The following is a 22,047-nucleotide window of genomic DNA, read 5'->3' as shown; positions in this document are numbered from 1 at the left end:
TTGGGGAATAGGGTCCAGCTAAAGACCCAGAAAGAAAAGGAGGACAGGTATTTAGGAGAGCAGCTTATAGTTTCTGTCCTTAGGTTACTTTTCAAAATTATGTAAGTTTGAATAAAGATTCTCCCATATAATGCTGAGTAATCCAGAAACAGCTGATAACTGATAGAACTTACTGAGTGTTCACAATATGCTAGGTACTGTTCTATGAGTTACACATGTATAATTCAATTGAATTCTCACAAATCTTTGAGGTATGTAGTGCAATTATCCCTCTCGCCACACAGAGGAGGCAACAAAGACCCAGAAAAATTCAACAATTTTTCCAAGGTAGCATAACTAACAAATGGCAGAGCTAGGAATCTGGCTAGACTTACTGCAGATCCTGTGGCTATAAGCGGAGAGGTCGATCAGGAGATAGGTAGATATAGACCTCTCTCAAGACATTTGCAGTCTGATTGGGAATATAAAATCAGCATGCTTGGATAAGCCGTATATATAGTCAGGTCTTATGCACTGTGCTCTGGAAATTATGTTGGCAGCTGTTGTACAGAAAATAACCTGAATATCTGAGGATCTGTATAGACAAGGATGTCTCCAGAAGGACCCAGTGTTGAAAAGCAGGGAGGGAGAGATCAGCAGAGGAGAGCTATTATGACAAGCCCGAATTCAAGGTAATCACTGTGCTAGGAGGACATGGAATTGGCTATCCCAGGCAGATGGTAGTGGGGACACAAGCCTGACTGCAGAGGCCAGAGTACTATGGTCAGATATGATCTTAGGGTAATGACTAGGCATCCAGGTGCTCCAAGTCCGTGACTCAGTATAGACTCTCCCCACTCTGCCCATCATGGGAAGAATCCCCTGGACCACAGTTCAGTGTTATGGCTTTATCATTGGTTAAGACATTTATTTTTGTTTTTATTTGTTTGTATGTTTGTATGATCTTTTTTTGCCCAGCCACATGGTTTACAATATGAAGTTTTTGTAATAGCACATTTATTAAAAAAAAGTAAAATGTTAAATCTCTAGTTAAGAGCCATATAAGAAATTGCCCTCCAAATTTATTCTTAACATAAAATGTGTTTCTCCTGAACAACTAATATATTCTCTCTTATTTCATAATGGAACTTATGTAATCCATCATGATACTCCTTTTGCTAATGATAACAGAAAGCTGAGATGTAATTTTTTTTCAATTTTACCAAAAACAGAAAAAAGAGGCTTAGAATTTTTAATGCAGTACTTTCTTTCCCATTTCTCTCTGCCTGCATTGCATAACTCTTGGTTTTTATCTTTATTTTAATGGGCTCACTCTGTGTGTGCTCTTTATAGATCTCCTCAAACTATTTCCAGAAGAAAACTGGTTAAGACAGTGGGGAATGAATATCAAAGAAATGGGTTTGAAGGTTCTTAAAACTTTGGCCAAATGACATCCAATAATCTTAAAGAAACTTTACTGAGAGATCCTGGCAATGTGGTCCCTCAAGTTTTTAAGATCGGCATATCTTTGTCTATCCCCCATGCATTTCAAATATTGGGAGAGCCAAACCAGGTGTTATGAGAAATGTGTCAACATTTTCCTATTTGTGCTAGAAATTTTGATAGCTGATCCCATTCATGAGAGATGTTCACTTTTTGCCTGATATAGCTTTAAGTTAAATTTTTAATTTTAAGATAATTATAGATTCAAATGCAGTTGTAACAGAGAACACAAAGAGATCCCCTGTACACTTTACTAAGTTTCTTCCTAGAATAGTAAATTGCAAAACTGTAGTACAATACCACACCCAGGATATTAACACTGAAAGAGATCATTTCCATCACTGCCAAGATCCCCTGTGTGAGCTCTTACAGCTACACTCACTCCCACACCACCCTTTTCCCCCATGTCTTCCTTTCGCCCAGGCCAACTACTAATCTGTTCTCCATTTTTATACTTGTGTCATTTCAAGAATGCCTTAAATGGAATCATACAGAATGCAACCATACAGAATGCAACCTTTTGGTATATTACCATTCAGTGTAATTCTCTGGAATCATTCCATTTGTCACATGTTATAGATAGTTCATTCCTTTTTTTTTTTTAAGATTTTATTTATTTGAGAGAAAGCATGGGGAGGGGTGTGTGAGAGGGACAAGCAGACTCCCCACTGAGCAGGGAGCCCAATGTGGGGCTCCATCCCAGAACCCTGGGGTGATGACCTGAGCTGAAGGCAGACACTTAAGGACTGAACCACCTAGCCGCCCCTTGATAATTCATTCCTTTTTGATCGTTTGATCGTGAAGTACTATTTCATGGTATAAACATACCAAAGCTGTTTAACCATCTGCCAGTTGGAGGACAGGTGGGTTGATTCCAGTTTTGGTCATTACAAAGGCAGTCTATGAACATTTGTGTACAAATTCTTGTGTAAATATAAGTTTTCATTTCTCTAGTGAATGGAGCTTTTGGGGCATCTGTTACAGCCTGGCAAAGGTCAAAGTCTGGGGGCCTTCTTGACCTTTGCTGGTAGGGGGAAGGTGGGGCCACAGTTTATTCTGTTTTGTTTCCTGGAGTAGAGATGTTATTATGTAAACATTTTCTGTGTTGTGAGGTTGTCCCTTTACTAGTCCTTGGCTAGAAAGCGCAGGCTTTTTTGGTTTGCTTTGTTTTGTTTGTCTGAGCTTTTTGGCATCTCTGCATTGTCAGCATCCTTAGCCCCAAGTCTTAACAAACAAGGCAAGGAGAAAATCCTGGAAACTTATCACTGTGTTATTTCATGAGTCCTGAGATCCCTAACATGTCTGTATTTCTCTCTACTTTTCAAAGTCTTCTTACATTTGTTTTATGTATAATGTCCAAGGTAGTGGCTGTACTTAGTGGAAAAAATAGGAAAAAATATGTCTACTCCATCTTCCTGGAAGTGAAAGCGTCCTGACATGCTTTTAAACAGGGATTGATGTCTTCTATAAAATCAGTAGAGACTTACTATCACTTTCATCTACTTCACTAATTCATCCCCTATGGAAACATACATAATACAGATTTAAGTGTGTCCTCTTTAACACCAAGATAAACTATATGTTTCCAGAGCCTCACAAACTCTCGACTGCATAATCAACCTATTGGTACTTCATTTGTTTCAACTTTAAAGTTTGTATTCAAATGGAGCTTTGGTGGAGTAGTTAATTTACTTTGAAGGAAACTCTATTTTGCAATAAAATTTGCAAGTCCAGTGAATTCAAGACATTGTGGATATATTTACTTGCTAGGTTTCTTTCATAAGAACAGTGTGAGAGATGCACCTTATGTCACATACTAATGAGTTTCTCTTTTAGGAAACTCTATAATTAGATAATAGCTACAGGCTGTCAGAACTAAAATTAACTTAATAAAAGATACTGACTTCAAACCTTGCTTCCTCTGCCTTAATTTAAAACTATATTCAAAGTTAGAATGTATCTTTTTTTAGACACGCACATTAAGGTATAATTAAATGCTTCGAGTCTAGTTATTGAAGATTTACAACCATTCAAGAACTGTATCAACTTTTAAAGAATATAATAAAAATATAAAGATTAATTAAGAACAAAGCTATAGAAGACAATCTCCAAAGCAATGCCTACTTACAGCGTTTTTCATGAAAACACTGGAAACCTAAATTTTTGATTGAATTTTGTTTAATTGGAAAGCCACAGTCCTATTTATTCTTGAAGACTATACTTCAACTTTTTCTTATCTAAAAGAAAAAGTAATTAGAATTTTAGCTGGATATTCTCCATCATCTAAGTACCACGTTATTTTCTAATATCCAATAACTATATGTTATATGGCTATATTAGCATGCTCTGAGAATCTATAAAATACACTCGAAATTTTAAGCATTATTCATATATTCAATGTTTTCTGAAAAGTGTCTCCATATATTAGTAACCAATTAAAAAGTGGGTCAAAAATCACTACAGCTAGAATGTACTGTACACAGGTAATTCATTTACCCATTTCCTTCACTTGCTTAGTATTTATTTCCTGATCTTCTCTTATGCTCCATGTACTGTGCCAGATGCTAATACACCAAATAACTAGCAACTCTTACCCCTGAAGAATTCATGCTACAAAACATAAAGAAAAATCTAGTAATAATCCAGATGTGCAACTTTAATTTCTAGAAATGAAACTTAATACCACTACATGAGTCTGTTGTTCAAATTATTTGCCTACATGAAATAGGTAATTGCAATGGCTTTATTCTGCCTTGCTACGTCAATGTAGCTAAAACTTTATAACTAAGGTTAAATGCTCATAAGAACAACATAGCCAAAGCAGCATACAGTGCTTTTAAGTTGTGGCCTACGCATCATTAGTGGTGTGCTACAGAATAGGTAAACACTACGAGATACATGTATCCTCCTGACAAACTGATTTTAACTTTAAGATTTTGAAAGGAAAAGTTACATAATTGTATCATTTACTAATTTCAGTGTTAGTTTATGTTAAAACATGATATATCAGACAAAAAGAAACTTCTGTGCAAATTTTTAAGATTAAAAATGAGACTTCAAAAATCCTCATGTGTGCAACGGGAAATTTAGCTTCTAATACACTGAAACATGGCCCACAATGCTTTTAAGCTCTAGGCCTGAATCCAATAGACTTCCATATTTTCCTCACATTTCTTCCACCCAATCATAAAAGGCTTCGAGTGCAAGAATACAGGCATGGCCATCATGCCCTATGTGCTGTGGAAGGATGATTTTATCAACTGGCTTTGCACCACATAGACCTGTATCCATGTATACTGTCAAACCAGCTGTAAAGCTTATGAGAAACCTAAAGAAGTCATCATAAATTAAATATAATAGTTCAGATATTTGTTATCCTCCTTTATAAGACTGTTTTCCTTATTCTGCTTCTGTTTTAATTTACAGGTTCTGGAATGCTTTGCTGGTTGTACTCCAGAGCATTAAAGACTATTGTTTTTGCAATGGAATGTTTGCAAACTGCAGTACTCTAAGTTAGGAGTAAGGCCAGCACTTGGTCAATTTTGTAGGCAATATAAACCCATAACAATTTAGATGTTTAAAGAAATGGTCAAACAGGAGATAAAGTATGCAAGAAGATAGTGCAGGGAAAGGAAACAGGAAATTATAAATTTTTATGTTAATATTACCCTCAGTCCTGTCATAAAGGGTAAAGAAAAACACAGCAGAAAATATACATTGTAGACCACCAACATAGAGTAATGCAAATCGAGGACAATAATAAATCACTTCTTAAAATGTATCTACAGCCAAGTTTCAACACATTAATCTTTTAAGAATATAGCTTCCACAAAATTACTAATTTTATTTTTTTTTAATTTTTTTTTTTTTTTATTTGACAGAGAGATCACAAGCAGGCAGAGAGGCAGGCAGAGAGAGAGGAGAAAGCAGGCTCCCCGAGAGAGCAGAGAGCCCGATGCGGGGCTCGATCCCAGGACTCCGAGATCATGACCTGAGCCGAAGGCAGCGGCTTAACCCACTGAGCCACCCAGGCGCCCAAAATTACTAATTTTAAAAAGCATATTATCAAGGCATTCTCTAAAGGATCTTTAGAATATCTCTAAATGCCATATATTGCATTGTTTCACAAAACTAAAATGGCATCATTATGTTGAAGGTAATAAAAAAAGGGCCTATAGGCTAAATCTTCAATAGGTGAATCAATGACCATTAATGTGGAGCAAGGAAACTATTTTTAAGTAGTATTTAGAGTTATTATACTATTTACGTATAATTTTATACATATGTACTTACATATAGTGATGATATATAATATATAAATGTATATGAAATACTTACATGTTTATCTAGTACTTATATTAGTATATATAGTACTTTTAAGTACTTTTATTACTTACATGGTACTTACAATGCAACTTTTATCCTGACATCTTATGTGTCATTTTTAATATATGCAAATATGAGTGGTAAGAGGTAACTTGTCTATTCTCCTGAGGTGATTGATCTCTTCCTCTAACATAGCTGAAATTATTACACATAGATAGATACCTCACCCTCTTAGTTCTTTAGCCCAGGCCTCATTTCTGACCCACAGACTCATACTATTCTACACTATTTGGATTCTTCCAAGGCACCTAAAACTCAGTACGTTCAGAATTAGATTCAAGCTCTCTGGCTTCAAACCACGTCCTTAAACCACACCCAGCAAGTGGTAAAATCTTCCATCCTACCGCACAAAAAAAAATGTCATAACGATTTTCTGCGCCCACACTCTATCCCTTATCTCCCACATCAAGGCCAGAAGGAAGTTCCACCAGCCTTACATTCTAAATATTCCCTGCAATCAACTGCTCCTTTGAATACTCACTGACATTAACCTGGTCCGAGCTACTGAATTCTCCTGCCTGGACTACCCCAATGGCTCCCCGGTTCCTCCAGTCCCATCCACTTGCCAGCCAGCCTTGCACCATCATTTCTTCAATTCTGTAGTCAAAATTATTATTTCAAAATGTGGATCTTATTATTCACTGCTTTGTTTAAAAATACATCAGTGAATGATCCAATTTCATTTTTCTGCATGTGGCTGTCCAATTTTCCCAACACCATTTATTGAAGAGGCTGTCTTTTTTCCATTGGACATTCTTTCCTGCTTTGTCGAAGATGAGTTGACCATAGAGTTGAGGGTCCATTTCTGGGCTCTCTATTCTGTTCCATTGATCTATGTGTCTGTTTTTGTGCCAGTACCATGCTGTCTTGATGATGACAGCTTTGTAATAGAGCTTGAAGTCCGGAATTGTGATGCCACCAACTTTGGCTTTCTTTTTCAATATTGCTTTGGCTATTCGAGGTCTTTTCTGGTTCCATATAAATTTTAGGATTATTTGTTCCATTTCTTTGAAAAAAATGGATGGTACTTTGATAGGAATTGCATTAAATGTGTAGATTGCTTTAGGTAGCATAGACATTTTCACAATATTTATTCTTCCAATCCAGGAGCATGGAACATGCAGAAAAATGAAATTGGATCATTTCCTTACACCACACACGAAAATAGACTCAAAATGGATGAAGGACCTCAATGTGAGAAAGGAATCCCTCAAAATCCTTGAGGAGAACACAGGCAGCAACCTCTTCGACCTCAGCCGCAGCAACATCTTCCTAGGAACATCACCAAAGGCAAGGGAAGCAAGGGCAAAAATGAACTTTTGGGATTTTATCAAGATCAAAAGCTTTTGCACAGCAAAGGAAACAGTGAACAAAACCAAAAGACAACTGACAGAATGGGAGAAGATATTTGCAAATGACATATCAGATAAAGGGCTAGTGTCCAAAATCTATAAAGAACTTAGCAAACTCAACACCCAAAGAACAAATAATCCAATCAAGAAATGGGCAGAGGACATGAACAGACATTTCTGCAAAGAAGACATCCAGATGGCCAACAGACACATGAAAAAGTGCTCCATATCACTCGGCATCAGGGAAATACAAATCAAAACCACCATGAGATATCACCTCACACCAGTCAGAATGGCTAAAATTAACAAGTCAGGAAATGACAGATGCTGGCGAGGATGCGGAGAAAGGGGAACCCTCCTACACTGTTGGTGGGAATGCAAGCTGGTGCAACCACTCTGGAAAACAGCATGGAGGTTCCTCAAAATGTTGAAAATAGAACTACCCTATGACCCTGCAATTGCACTGCTGGGTATTTACCCTAAAGATACAAACGTAGTGATCCGAAGGGGCACGTGCACCCGAATGTTTATAGCAGCAATGTCTACAATAGCCAAACTATGGAAAGAACCTAGATGTCCATCTACAGACGAATGGATAAAGAAGATGTGGTATATATACACAATGGAATACTATGCAGCCATCAAAAGAAATGAAATCTTGCCATTTGCGACGACGTGGATGGAACTAGAGGGTATCATGCTTAGCGAAATAAGTAAATCGGAGAAAGACAACTATCATATGATCTCCCTGATATGAGGGAGAGGAGATGCCACATGGGGGGTTGAGGGGGTAGGAGAAGAGTAAATGAAACAAGATGGGATTGGGAGGGAGACAAACCATAAGTGACTCTTAATCTCACAAAACAAACTGAGGGTTGATGGGGGGAGGGGGTTGGGAGAGGGGGGTGGGGTTATGGATATTGGGGAGGGTATGTGCTATGGTGAGTGCTGTGAAGTGTGTAAACCTGGCGATTCGCAGACCTGTACCCCTGGGGATAAAAATATATGTTTATAAAGCTGTAAAAAAAAAAAAAAGAAAGAAAGAAAGAAAGGATGAATACCCAAGTTTTGTAGCAACATGGACGGGACTGGAAGAGATTATGCTGAGTGAAATAAGTCAAGCAGAGAGAGTCAATTATCATATGGTTTCACTTATTTGTGGAGCATAACAAATAGCATGGAGGACAAGGGGAGATGGAGAGGAGAAGGGAGTTGAGGGAAATTGGAAGGGGACGTGAACCATGAGAGACTATGGACTCTGAAAAACGATCTGAGAATTTTGAAGGGGTGGGGGGTGGGAGGTTGGGGGCACCAGGTGGTGGGTATTGTAGAGGGCACGGATTGCATGGAGCACTGGGTGTGGTGCAAAAATAATGAATACTGTTATGCTGAAAAAATAAAAAAACTAAAAAAAAAAAAATACATCAGTGATTGCCCCCTTGTTCACAGACCACTCTGTCTTTAACCTCCTTCCTGTTAGACAATTATTCAGTCACTGTACTCTAGCAGTGCTGGCCTTCCTGCATTTGCTCAGACACACAGTATTGCTTACTGCCAGAGAGACTGCAATGCTTCTTTTCCACACAGAACACTCTCCCACATCCTTGGCTAGTCAACCCACTAACCTTCCTTCAGAGCTTGGGACAATCATTACTTCTTCAGGTAACTTTCCTTCATGCCCCTTTATTCTGTAATTTGTCATTTCCGTCTGTGATTCTTTGATTAGTATCTGTTTCACTCACATCTGTAAGCTTCTTGAGAATAGCATGTGTCTGATTTTGCTCCACATTGCATTCCGAGCACCTAGTAGAGTGTCTGGCACATAATAGATACTCAAAATATTTCTTGAAATCATGAATGCATGAAGAAAAGGAGTGAACAATTAACAGACATTTTAAATGTCCAGCATCCATCCATCCATTCTGCTAATGGTACCCCTAGTTGCCCTTGGAGAAATAAGTCTTTCCCACCCTCATTCTATGTGGTTTTGGTAAGCTTAACCTAAATTTTGGTTCCAGCAGAATCATCCAAATAAATAAATAAAGATAATAAAATGAGAGGTGGGGGAAAGATAAACTTTAAAATAAGAATTCACCATCATTTTAAAATTATGTGTAGCTGCAGCAACTTCTTCCTGGAAACATCACCAAAGGCAAGGGAAGCAAGGGCAAAAATGAACTATTGGGACTTCATCAAGATCAAAAGCTTTTGCACAGCAAAGGAAACAGTCAACAAAACCAAAAGACAACTGACAGAATGGGAGAAGATATTTGCAAACGATATATCAGATAAAGGGCTAGTATCCAGGGGTGCCTGGGTGGCTCAGTGGGTTAAGGCCTCTGCCTTTGGCTCAGGTCATGATGGTGGGATCCTAGGATCGAGCTCTCTGCTCAGCAGGGAGCCTGCTTCCCTTCCTCTCTCTGTGCCTGCCTCTCTGTCTACTTGTAATCTCTGTCAAATAAATAAATAAAGTCTTTTTTAAAAAATGAAAAAAAAAAATAAAGGGCTAGTATCCAAAATCTATAAAGAACTTACAAACTCAATACCCAAAGAACAAATAATCCAATCAAGAAATGGGCAGAGGACATGAACAGACATTTCTGCAAAAAAGACATCCAGACGGCCAACAGACACCCGAAAAAGTGCTCCACATCATTCGGCACAGGGAAATACAAATCAAAACCACAATGAGGGGCGCCTGGGTGGCTCAGTCATTAAGCATCTGCCTTCTGCTTGGGTCGTGATCCCGGGGCCCTGGGATCAAGACCCACATCGGGCTCCCGGCTTGGCAGAAGCCTGCTTCTCCCTCTCCCACTCCCCCTGCTGGTGTTTCCTCTTTCTCTTTCTTTCGCTCTGTCAAATAAATAAATAGAATCTTTGAAAAAAAAAAAAGCATCACAATGAGATACCACCTCACACCAGTCAGAATGGCTAAAATTAACAAGTCAGGAAACGACAGATGCTGGCAAGGTTGCAGAAAAAGGGGAACCCTCCTTCACTGTTGGTGGGAATGCAAGCTGGTGCAACCACTCTGGAAAACAGCATGGAGGTTCCTCAAAAAGTTGAAATTAGAGCTACACTATGACCCAGAAATTGCACTACTGGATATTTACCCTAAAGATACAAATGTAGTGATCCGAAGGGGCACGTGCACCCAAATGTTTATAGCAGCAATGTCCACAATAGCCAAACTATGGAAAGAACCTAGATGCCCATAAACAGATGAATGGATAAGGAAGAGGTGGTATATATATACAATGGAATACTACGCAGCCATCAAAAGAAATCTTGCCATTTGTGGCGACGTGGATAGAACTAGAGGGTATTACCCTGAACAAAATAAGTCAATAAGAGAAGGACAATTATCATATGATCTCCCTGATATGAAGAATTTGAGAGGCCATGGGGGGTTTGGGGAGTAGGGAAGGAAAAAATGAAACAAGAAGGGATCGAGAGGGAGACAAACCATAAGAGACTCTTAATCTCACAAAACAAACTGAGGGTTGCTAGGGGAAGGGGGTAGGGAGAGAGTGGTTGGGTTATGGACATTGGGGAGGGTATGTGCTATGGTGAGTGCTGTGAAGTGTGTAAACCCGGTGATTCACAGACCTGTACCCCTGGGGCTAATAATACATTATATGTTAATAAAAAATAAAAATTTTTTAAAATAAAGTAAAATTATGTGTAATATGATTCTTTATATATGAAATTATACTTACATCAAAAGATATTTAACATGATAGTAATAAAAAATTAATGTGGATTATTTCAGAGTATTGTATTTGAGATGGTTTTTTTTAATATATATGAAAATATGTCTTTTTAAGATTTCACTTTTTAAAAAATGTCACATATTGTTTGTATATCCAGAGGGGGGAAATCAAGAAGATTTTTATTTTTTAATCTTAAAAGGTAAAATAATTGGGAAAGAGGAGTATTGAGAGGTCTTAGGTTAGATGGAAAAGCCCCTTCCATAGCTGAGAGAACACTATTGCTGCCTAAACTTCACAGGCACAATGGCTTCCAACTCTCTCTCAGCCAAGATACACAACAGAGAGCCAAGAGTGGATGTGTTTTTTATATCACGTTTTTAAAAATTAATTTTAAAAAGTTGTATTTTCAAGTTACTCTCTCAATCATTTTTATAAATTTTCTCTGAATTCTTATTTCTTCACTTCTGTGTTTTCAGCAAAAATTAGTAATTATATGTTAAAACTTATAGAAATTAAAATTTTCATTAGCATGGAAGATCAATATAACTGAAGAAAAACCAAACAACTTTGGAAACCAGAAAAATTAATTCTCATTCATGGTGTCATATAGATGAATTTGTATTTAAAAAGATGAAATCTCCGAGTATATAAAAATAAACTGGTAATATACTTTTGAGAAATAATAATTAAAATATTAGAACCTTCTTAAGCCTGTGCATATGGCAAGAATTAGCCTTTTAATTCAATAATATCCAGTTCCTGGCATAATAGCAGGCATATAGTAAACATTTGAACAAGTGTTCGTTGACCAAATGAATAAAAGTTATCAGTAGGTGTTTAAAAATAACTGAAGATTATGAATAATCTTATTTTACATAACTTTGTTCAGTGCAGAGAGAGGGAATATAGATGGGGTCCTGTGATCTTCCTGAGTGGAGATAGAATGGGAAGGACAAGGAGACTAGAATTCTCAGGGCTGAGTACCAAAGATGAGAGAGAAACAATGAGAGGGAGTGCCCAAGACCTATGGAGACTTGCCCCTGGTAGGGGAAAAAAACCACTAAAAAGAAACAGGCAGAACAATCTTTGGAATAATTTGTTTCCAGAAGCCAGAGTAGAAAACCTTATTACTTACAGAGTATAGAACACTCAGATACTGCCTTAGCAATGGGTAAAGAAAAAAAAAAAAAAAAAATCAGTGCCAAGGTTAAAGATGTCTCTGAACCTGCCAGACAAAGCTTAAAACCAACCCTTGAAAAGAGTAAACTCTTTCCATATAGCTTAATTGTGTCCCAGATCAAGGCTTAAGAATATTATTACACACACATGCAGGTACACACACATGAATATCCTGTACCTATCAGGGTAAAAGCTAGAATGTCTAAAATCTGATGAAAAAATTACAGGCAAGCAAAAAAGAAGAAATGTATGTCTCAGAATGAAGAGAAAAATCTATTAATTGAACCAGATCCAGAAATGTCACAGCTGAAAGAATTGGTAGACAATCATGAGAGTTATCATGAGTTACTGAAACTATATTTCATATGTTCCAGAGAGTAGAGGAAACCATAAGCATGTTAAGGAGAAACATGGAACATATAAAAAGACTTAAATTCAATTTCCAAAGAAAAAATACAATTTTTTTAAATACAACGTTTAAGGAGAAAACATAAAAATTATCTTAGGATTTCTTTGGTCACATATATGAAGGTTTTACCACTTAAAGTGAAATGTTCTTAAAACGATTGAGCCATAGTTTGTGTTATGAACAGATTTTCTCTTCTGTGTTCTCTGCCTTTTATTGTACCACACACTAAAGGCCTAATGGCTTCCAAATCAAAATGATTTGGAATCAAATTGGAATCAAAATTATTGGAATCAAAATGAAAACATCAAATTATTATTTTCAAACTACACCTCAGTAATGTAATAATAATTTGACTACATAAAACCTCTAACCCACACTTTTATAAAGAGATATATCAGAACTATATTTTGTAAATCATTCATAATACAGTCTATTACCTCTTATGGAGCTTTTTAGAGAATCGTCTTTTCTTCTACTCACTGTATACAAAGTGGATCATCAGGAGAAAAACCCTGTTGTAGATACCAAATAGCTACAAACAAATTGTCTGCTAGTTGTAAAGAATGAGATTCAGTAACATTTTGTTTGTTTACTTACCAAAATACTTTTTGCCTCGCCAAATATATTTAATTATGTTTTAACTGGTTTGACTTCAAGTTCATGATCTCAAGATTGAAGTTTTCTTTGCTAAAAAAATCACGTCTTCCAAAGTTCACATGTTGCTTTGATAACATAAGATAGCTCTGGAGGATTCTTCCCTAAAATGTGAGATCCTGAAGGACATTGAACTACTTTTTACTTTTTTTCTTTTTTAAGAATTTCAAATCTAATCCAAGATTCTTTCACTGAAATATGTCCAAGAGAAAAATAAATGTCTATGCAAATTTAGTAAGTTATTTATGTTTTATGACAGGTACATTTATGGAACAACCTTTTGAAGAAAGAACTAATTTGATGTATTTTGCCATCAACAATTGAACTTCGGGTATAATGGATGAGTTTGTCAGTTTTAGAACTGTTTCACATGGACAAAACAAAGATTTTCTTGGAATCTATAGCTAAATATAAATAACAAAGTGTTTACTTTCTTGTAAGACAATAATACAGGCCAAATAGAATTTGGTCTAAGTTATTCAAAACAGGCACTATGAAAAATGAAATAGTTTTTGCTTCTTAAAATGTTTTGTATATTAATGCTTTTTTTAAAAAGATTTTATTTATTTGACAGACAGAGATCACAAGTAAGCAGAGAGGCAGGCACAAAGAGAGGAGGAAGCAGGCTCCCTGCTGAGCAGAGAGTCCGACACGGGGCTCAATCCTAGGACCCCGGGATCAAGACCTGAGTGGAAGGCAGAGGCTTTAACCCACTGAGCCACCCAGATGCCCCTGTATATTAACGCTCTTATGGAAAAACCGCATTAACTAATGATCACAAGATTAAAGAAATGACTGATGATTGATTTTTATTTCACTCAGGCAAACTGCTTTCTTCAGACTTAATTATTCATCTGGATCATGCAAATGAGCATAAAATAAACCTAACTAACCATAAAAATAAAATGTATACTATACTTGGCTTCTCCTTCAAAAAATTATAATTTTTTTTATTTTAAAAAGTGACTTATATTGGTGAGGAATAACAATAACTCCAAAATAGTGGTGGTTCAACCACTCAAGTGTGTATTTTCTCAATAAAAGAAGACCAAGGTCAGAAAGTCGAGAACTGGTATGTCAACATTATGTAATCTCTGGACATCCAGGATCTCCCATCTTTTCCACTCTACCATTTTTGGTGGATTGCTTCCAGACTTAGGGTAACTTCATGATCCAGAATAGATGCTAGAGTTCTAGCCATCTCACTCACATGCTAGACAACAGAAAGAAGAATATAAGAAAGCAAAATTAGTTTCCTGTAAGGTCCCTTTAAAGGGTCTTCTTCGAAGTCTCCTCCACCACACCTGCACTTTCACATCTAAATTGAATGGGTACAACAGTCCCAAACTGCCTGGGAATTATCATTTTAATTTGAAGTGGTCCTATGGTCTGCTAAAAATTGGCAGTCCGTTGGGAAGGAGAGATGGGGTATTGCATTGGCAACTGGCACTCTCTCTCATGACTCTGCTGACAACTCATTAACTAAAAATAATTTGGAAGACTGAGGAAAGACAAGATCAAATTCTTGCTTCCCAATGTGAGAACATACTAACACACTCTAATGCAAAAGAGGAGGATGTTCTATTCTATTAAGCATGGAAGCAAGAGAAGTCACAGTGTCTGACACTGATCTTTTCATAAATAGATTACACAGCCCCCAAAGATGGCATCGAAGATAAGAATTTTTTTAGACTAGGATAGCTGGGATTCTCACAACACTGAGTAAATTAGGTGATAAGTCTTGGAATACAGTTTTTAAGCAACTGACAGAAAAGAAAGCAGAATGAGATTGAGTCAGTAGGTTTTCAGTGGCCAACTCAGATTTAAACACACAAAAAAATAGGTATGCTCACGCCTTCTATCTGCTGTGATTAATTCTTTTGTAGATCATCCCTGTTCAATCTAGGTGTTTGGGAAAGGAGTCATCATTCAAAGTTTTCAGCTAGGCCACTTCCTTGGGCAATCTCCAAGGTAATTCCAGAGAGTTACAGCAGGGATAGCCCAAGCCACAGTAAGACTTGCCTGGAAAGATCACATGGCCTGCAAGCCACCACCTGCTTTTAACACCCACATCTCCTAACCCCTGCAGCTGTCCTGACCACTGGAAAGAAATAGAGTAGTGTCTACACTCTCAATGCCTTAGAATTCTGAGAGCATCTGGGTGGCCCAGTCAGTTAAGTGTTGGACTCTTGATTTTGGCTCAGGTTATGGTCTCCTGAGATCAAGCCCTGATTGGGGCTCCCCACTCAACAGGGAGTCTGGTTGAGATTTTCTCTCTTCTTCTCCCTTTGCCCCTCCTCCTGCTCATGTTCTCTCTCTCTCTCTCAAATAAAAATAAATCTTTAAAAGCCCTGGAATTCTGGCTGACAGAACTGGGCTCATGCCCATTCTCCATCATAAGCTAGCTGGCAAACTTTTGTACAGTTAGCCACTTTAAGCCTTGATATACTCATCTGTAAAGCAGGGATAATGGTATTAATAGTACCTACCTTGTGTTTTGAGGATTAAGATCTTGGAAGAGTGCTCTACACTTAGTGAATGCTCAATAAATATTAGCTATGCTACACCTTGGAGTCACATTGGTGTATAGTGGAACCTCCATACTAGATAAAGAACTTGACACTACTAAGTCTCAACTTCTTCAGTATCTAACACCTAGCAGATTGGAAATAAAATGTAATGACTTTTGTGATGATTACCATATGTATTTTATTCTGAAATTTGTGTATCTGAATGCTTTGTCTTTCTTCTTGTTTATAGAGAAGTATCAATTGCAGCAGAATCATTATGGAAGCTCAAGAACTTTGCAATTTGTATTCTGTCTTGATTCCTCTGCTTCCCCTAGACTAATCCAAAGATGAGCAATTGCTTTTTCTCAATACACATTCTGCAAATTATTTAACAGCCAGTGTATTTTGTTATAATATGCCAATGAACTTATTTGATATATTTTCTCCTGTCTTTCTACTCTTCTCAAGTGATGATAAAATAAAATAAATTACTTAGAGAGCAGATATGCATTTGACTAAGTCATAAACCCGTATAATATAAGGTCCCTGCCTTTTAGATCTGACACAAACTTTTTCTTTAAATGATAATACAGAACTTTTAAACAATTCTGAATGTGTAAGTTTATGATTTGATACCATTAGAATGGATAAAACTCATTGTATTTAAGCTCCATTCCCAAAAGGGATTATCTTTTATCTGCCAAATCTTAAAGACTATAGACTTTTGGATTCCAGAAATGAGTTCACTGAACTAAATATTTGGAAAAGGTGCAAATGCATTTTCCCAAAAAGGAAATAAATTTACCATAGGAAAATTAGCCAGGGAGGGAGAGAGACTACCCTTGGAACAAGCATGGTTGGATTTATACACAGTCCAATAGCAGATGATGTATTTCATGTATTGTGGTAGTCAGAAAAGTACAGTAAGTCCAGTAACCTATACATAAGAGTGTTAAGCAATGTTTTCAGGAAGCAGGTTATCTGGCTGAGAGTTGTTAGTTATTGACTCTCTTGCTTTCATTTTTCATGTGGGCAAAATGGCAGGTATTTCAAGACCAGTGGCATATTTTCATGGTAAAAATCCAGATATTAGGGAATTATTTGAATTATTTTGCAGATAAGTTATAAATCCCAAAGTTGAGTTCTTTCAATACCAATGAAAGTCTACTCTATTTAGGATTGGAGTTTCAAGGTAAGATCCTTTCCTATTCACTAAGTAGAAAATCAGTAGCCTCTGGGTGACAGCTGATATTTCATAGTAGTGCTGCTTTCTTACTACAATTTTAGGTTACCTTGACATCAGAAGATATTGTTCTCATAGCTCCAACTTCAAAATGATATACATATACTAGAATTATTTGGATGCAAATCATACTTAGTTCCCATAGATCTCTTCAATCCTATTCAGGATATAAGCACTGCAAATGGAACACAGTAACTTGGAAACATAGCAGTTTTGGGTTTCAAATCTCAACACTACCACTAATTATGAATTTCTCCCATGCCCCACCCAACTGCTTCTTTCCTTTCCCCAAAGAAACTTTTCATCAAGCATAGATGATGGCCAGAAAAAGGTATTTAAGAACAATCTATTCATAGTGTATGTGTGTGTGTATAATTTTTCTAAGAAAAATGTTCACCATTATAATCCTTTATTAAGTAGACTGATGAACCAAAAAAGCATTTTCACAAATAAATATGACATCTTTGGTATAGTAGAAAGAACAATGGATCTAAGTTAAGAAAACTGTAGTTCAAAATGTGCTTCTAACTCTCACATGATTGTGACCTTGGGCTAATCTCTCAGTTCCAGTTCTTTGTTCATAATTAATTAAATCACTAAATTCCCAATATGTTCCAACAATGATCCTAGACTTAGCTGTGCAGAAGAGAGGTACAGGGACAAATTTCCTGTTCCTTTGCTTACAAGCACAAAGACAAGAAAGACAAGGAGTGGGTGAGGAGTAGGCAGGTGATTGGAGAATGGGTCTAGTGTCCATGTGTGCCTAGAGACTAAATGAGGGATTCAGATTTCATGCCGAGTGTGATGAAAAGCCACTCAAGTGCCCTGAGTGGAAAGTATTCTTAAAGAATCACTTTGGGGGAGCTCTGGATGCCTCAATAATTAAGCATCTGCCTTCTGCTCCGGTCATGATCCCAGGGTCCTGGGATCCAGTCCCATGTTGGGTTCCCTACTTGCTGGGGAGACTGTTTCTCCTTCTACCCCATCTTTATCTCTCTCATTCTCTCTCTTTCTTTTTCAGATAAATCAATAAAATCTTCAAGACAAAAAAAAAAAAATTACTTTGGGTACTGTGTGAAGAATGGATTTTGGGGGTCCACAGTGGAGACAAGGAGATAGGGATTATAAAATAAAACATGTGGAAATGCAGTGTATACTTCATGTCAATCCTTAAGTTTGTTAGAGATGAGAGTGAAGAATAAATTGAAGCAAAGAATGATTTCTTTGTCAATGAACTTGGCTGTTATCAAATACTTGTTTCTATTGTTTTATCAAACTGTCTCAGGACCTTTCTATTCTTGGATCTCAGCTACTTAGCCAATGAAAGTATTAAATACCTCCTAAATACTGGTCTTAAAATCCTGGCAGTGTTCAGGCCCTGTCCCTATGAGAAGATGACTCTGAACAGTTTTCCTAAATGAATATAATCCCTGAAAATTCTGCATTCTCCTCCTCACTGGGCTTGATCTTCCAACCAGTCAAAACTTGCATCCCCAACACCCAAATGCAACATATAACAGAACCTGAAATAATTAGCTTTGATAAGACAAAAGATTGTAAAGATTTTTGCTTATTCAGGCAACACAGTCTTAACTCCATTTTCCAGTTTGGATTCATGTTATCCAAGTTGATTAAAAAACGCCAAGGGAGATTCTTTTAGAAATTATTAATTTGGGGAGCACCTGGGTGGCTCTGTTGGTTCAGCATCTGCCTTCAGCTCAGGTCATGATCCCAGGGTTCTGGGATGGAGTGCCATGTTGGGCTTTCTGCTCATCAGTATGCTTCTCCCTCTGCCTGTTGCTCTGTCTGCTGTGCTCTCATTCTCTCTCTCTCTGTGTCAAATAAAGAAATAAAATCTTTTTTAAAAAGAAATTATTAATTTTAATTTCATAGGAAATGCCAAAATAGCTTTTCTCTTACTTAAAAAAAAAAACTAAAATATGAACAATTAAACTAAGTCCCTTTGACTACCACCTCCAGTCTTAGTTTCTCTTCTACGTTAACCACAAATAACAATTTTGGTTAGATATATAAATATGGGATTCATCCTGGATTTATATTTTAGAGATGAAGTATAAAGCTATGAAAGTAGATAAAATCTAGGAAGAAGATTTAGAGAGAAATAAGAAGAGGGCCTTGGACCTACCTTTCAGGAAGTCTAGTGTTTGAAGGCTAGAGAAAGGAGAACATGTTACAGAGGACCCTGAGAGTATCTTCCAGTGAAACAGAAGTTCAAGTCAGAGAGTCTTAGAGTTACTCATCATGTAAAATGGGTAATCTGAAATATGGATAGGCATTCCTGGAGCATCTAGGCAAGAGGGCTAAATAATAATTAACTCATGTGTGGACACTGATATGCATTCCTTTCAGTTCACAATGAATGTATTTTAGAAAGGCACATAGTTACACATCATGAAACAGCATAATTTTAGAATCAGACAGACCCATGACTGTCAATCTTGGTCAAGTTCCTTGATATCTTGAAGCTCTAGTTTTACTGTGTGTTAAATGGACTAGTCATCTTTATAGGGATATTTTAGAGATGGATTATAAGATATATGAATCCCTGGCAGGTGTTTTCTTTGTTTTCTTCTCTCTATTAGGAACAAGATACGAAGAGACGAGAAGATTACCCCTCTATATACTGGAAAGAGTAGCTCTGCAGATCCATGTTCGAGCTTGTTTGATTTTTAATGATTTTGTTTGCCTATAAAAGAGCTTTAGAGAACTTACAATGTCTACCACTAGTGGATGTTTTCTAAAATCTTGAATTCATGTCTGAGTTTTCCTGGACTCTTAGGCCATTTAGATACTGCCTTTCAGATATCCAACTCAATACTCAGCTCTAGCAGTGTTTTCTATTCCTTATTCTTTCAACAATTGCTTTTCTCAGTAATTTCCTCATGCATTAGTAGACTTCCAGGGCATAGATGTTGCTTTGAAGGGTAATCTAATCTTCCATCACTTTGATTTACTTCACAACTCAGGGTTTCAAGATATTTTTACTTGGGGGCGCCTGGGTGGCTCAGTGGGTTAAGCCGCTGCCTTCGGCTCAGGTCATGATCTCAGGGTCCTGGGATCGAGGCCCGCATCGGGCTCTCTGCTCGGCAGGGAGCCTGCTTCCTCCTCTCTCTCTGCCTGCCTCTCTGCCTGCTTGTGATCTCTCTCTGTCAAATAAATAAATAAAAATCTTTAAAAAAAAAAAAAAGATATTTTTACTTGGACTTAATCTTGTAGAATATTTTAACATTATGAAACACTGAAGAGTATATTGTACCAAACAATGCTGTCCTCAGTACAGAGACCAAACAGATTAATTAATGTTTCTTTCCCATTTCTAGCTTCTGTCATATCTGACAGTATGGAATCCCTGCATAGAATAATAGTCCTTTATATGAAGGAATGAATATATTATCTAATTCTTTATTTTCATTTAGAACCACAATATAGCTCCTGATTAAACCACACATTGAGGTTAGAAAACAGATGAAAAATCCTTCAATATCTGGGCTAGTCTTTTGATTAAAAGGTAGAATTCAAAATTAATGAAGTCTATACACTTTGGAATTATCTGAGTCTTTCTTGTGTAGACAATAAAAACACAGAACAAGAACATTTGTTCTTCCTCTTCTAAGTTGTATTTATTTTTCTATCAATACTTTTCACCCACTATAAAATCAGATCTAAAATCTGTAAATCATGTGGGTCTTTTGTCTCAATACACAAGTCCCACTTGCTCCACTAGGTAAGTATATGAGTCATCTACTGTTTTATCATTATCAGGATTTAATTATACCAAGTGCTTTATATCTTCAAAGATATTTATCATTATTAATTACAATGATATAATTAAAAATAACAGAGTAAATATATGTAAACTTTCTCAGAGTCTGTTCCCAGCATGTACACAGGCATGGTTGGTAGCTGACAGTCTAAGAAAGACATTTATCTAGCTCAAATGACTAAACAGACATTTAAAAATGACTGTAGTGACAAAGAAGTCTCATATTAAGGCCAAATTTGAAGACAAAGGAGCCCAATAAAACAACAAAAATCCATCATAATAACAGAGTTTGATAAGAACCACTCCCTGCAAGTTCAAAATGAATTACAAAATTTACACCCAATTAGTGAGTAAAGGAAAAATATGTTGTAGCAAGGGCCTATCAGTTGCCTCCAGCCTCTGAGGTTGGCTTTTCCCACTCTGTCAACCCTGATTTCCTGAGGAAACACATCCAATGTTAACTGCCCAAATGCTATCTGGCCCTGTCAGAAGGCGGGCCACCTTGCAAAAATTTCAGATGTTCCTAATATAATTGATATCTGTGAATCAATTACACTGAGACTTGCCATCTGTTAGAACATTTATATCTTGGTATATAAATTCAGTAATTGTCTAGTAACTTCCATTCAGAAATTGATGTCTCCCTTTCAATTCACTTACACCAAAAGCAATACTAAGTAGTACTAAAGCTAGAAGTCTGGGAAAATTCCCCCTGTCATTAAAAGTATTCTGGCCTACACTTAAGCCTGAAACTTCTTACCTCCCAATAAAGCTTGCCCTGTTCCTAACATCTTTTCTGTGCTCCTTTGGAAGCATAATGCCATGTTTATATTTCCCACCCTTAAAGCCCAGAAATCATCCCAGAAATATTAAGGAGATAAGCATACCTATAAAAGTTCTTAAGATACTCTTAAATTTAGAATAAACAATGGACTATTTATTTGGCTTATCTGAGAATGGGTGTTCCCTTCAGTTCATTAGAGAAGGCTGGGGCAGAGGAAATTTACACAAGGTACCCTGGGCCTCTCAAATCTCCTAGGAAGTAGCCATTCAGGGTACCAGCCCCTCCGACCTCAGCTACTATGGCCAGATTCTAAACACAATGTATTGTTTCAGATAGTAAAACTCTCCCTCTTCTTGTTGAAATCATACTTATTTACTGATTGATTGATTGGTAACTGAAACAAGACACACTATGTAGATTTAAGACTATTGCATCATTCAGGTTTGGAAATAAATAGTGGCCACCCAAATAGTACAAGCCAAGGTTATTTATTCAGAGCTTGCTGTAGCAAGGGAGTCAACCACATCTCCTGGGTTTAGCAGAGACTCAAA

Source organism: Lutra lutra, chromosome 3 (assembly GCF_902655055.1).
Source record: "Lutra lutra chromosome 3, mLutLut1.2, whole genome shotgun sequence".
NCBI classification, from domain to species: Eukaryota; Metazoa; Chordata; class Mammalia; order Carnivora; family Mustelidae; genus Lutra; species Lutra lutra.
The sequence above is the reverse complement of the archived record's forward strand: the minus strand, read 5'-3'. Positions refer to the sequence as shown.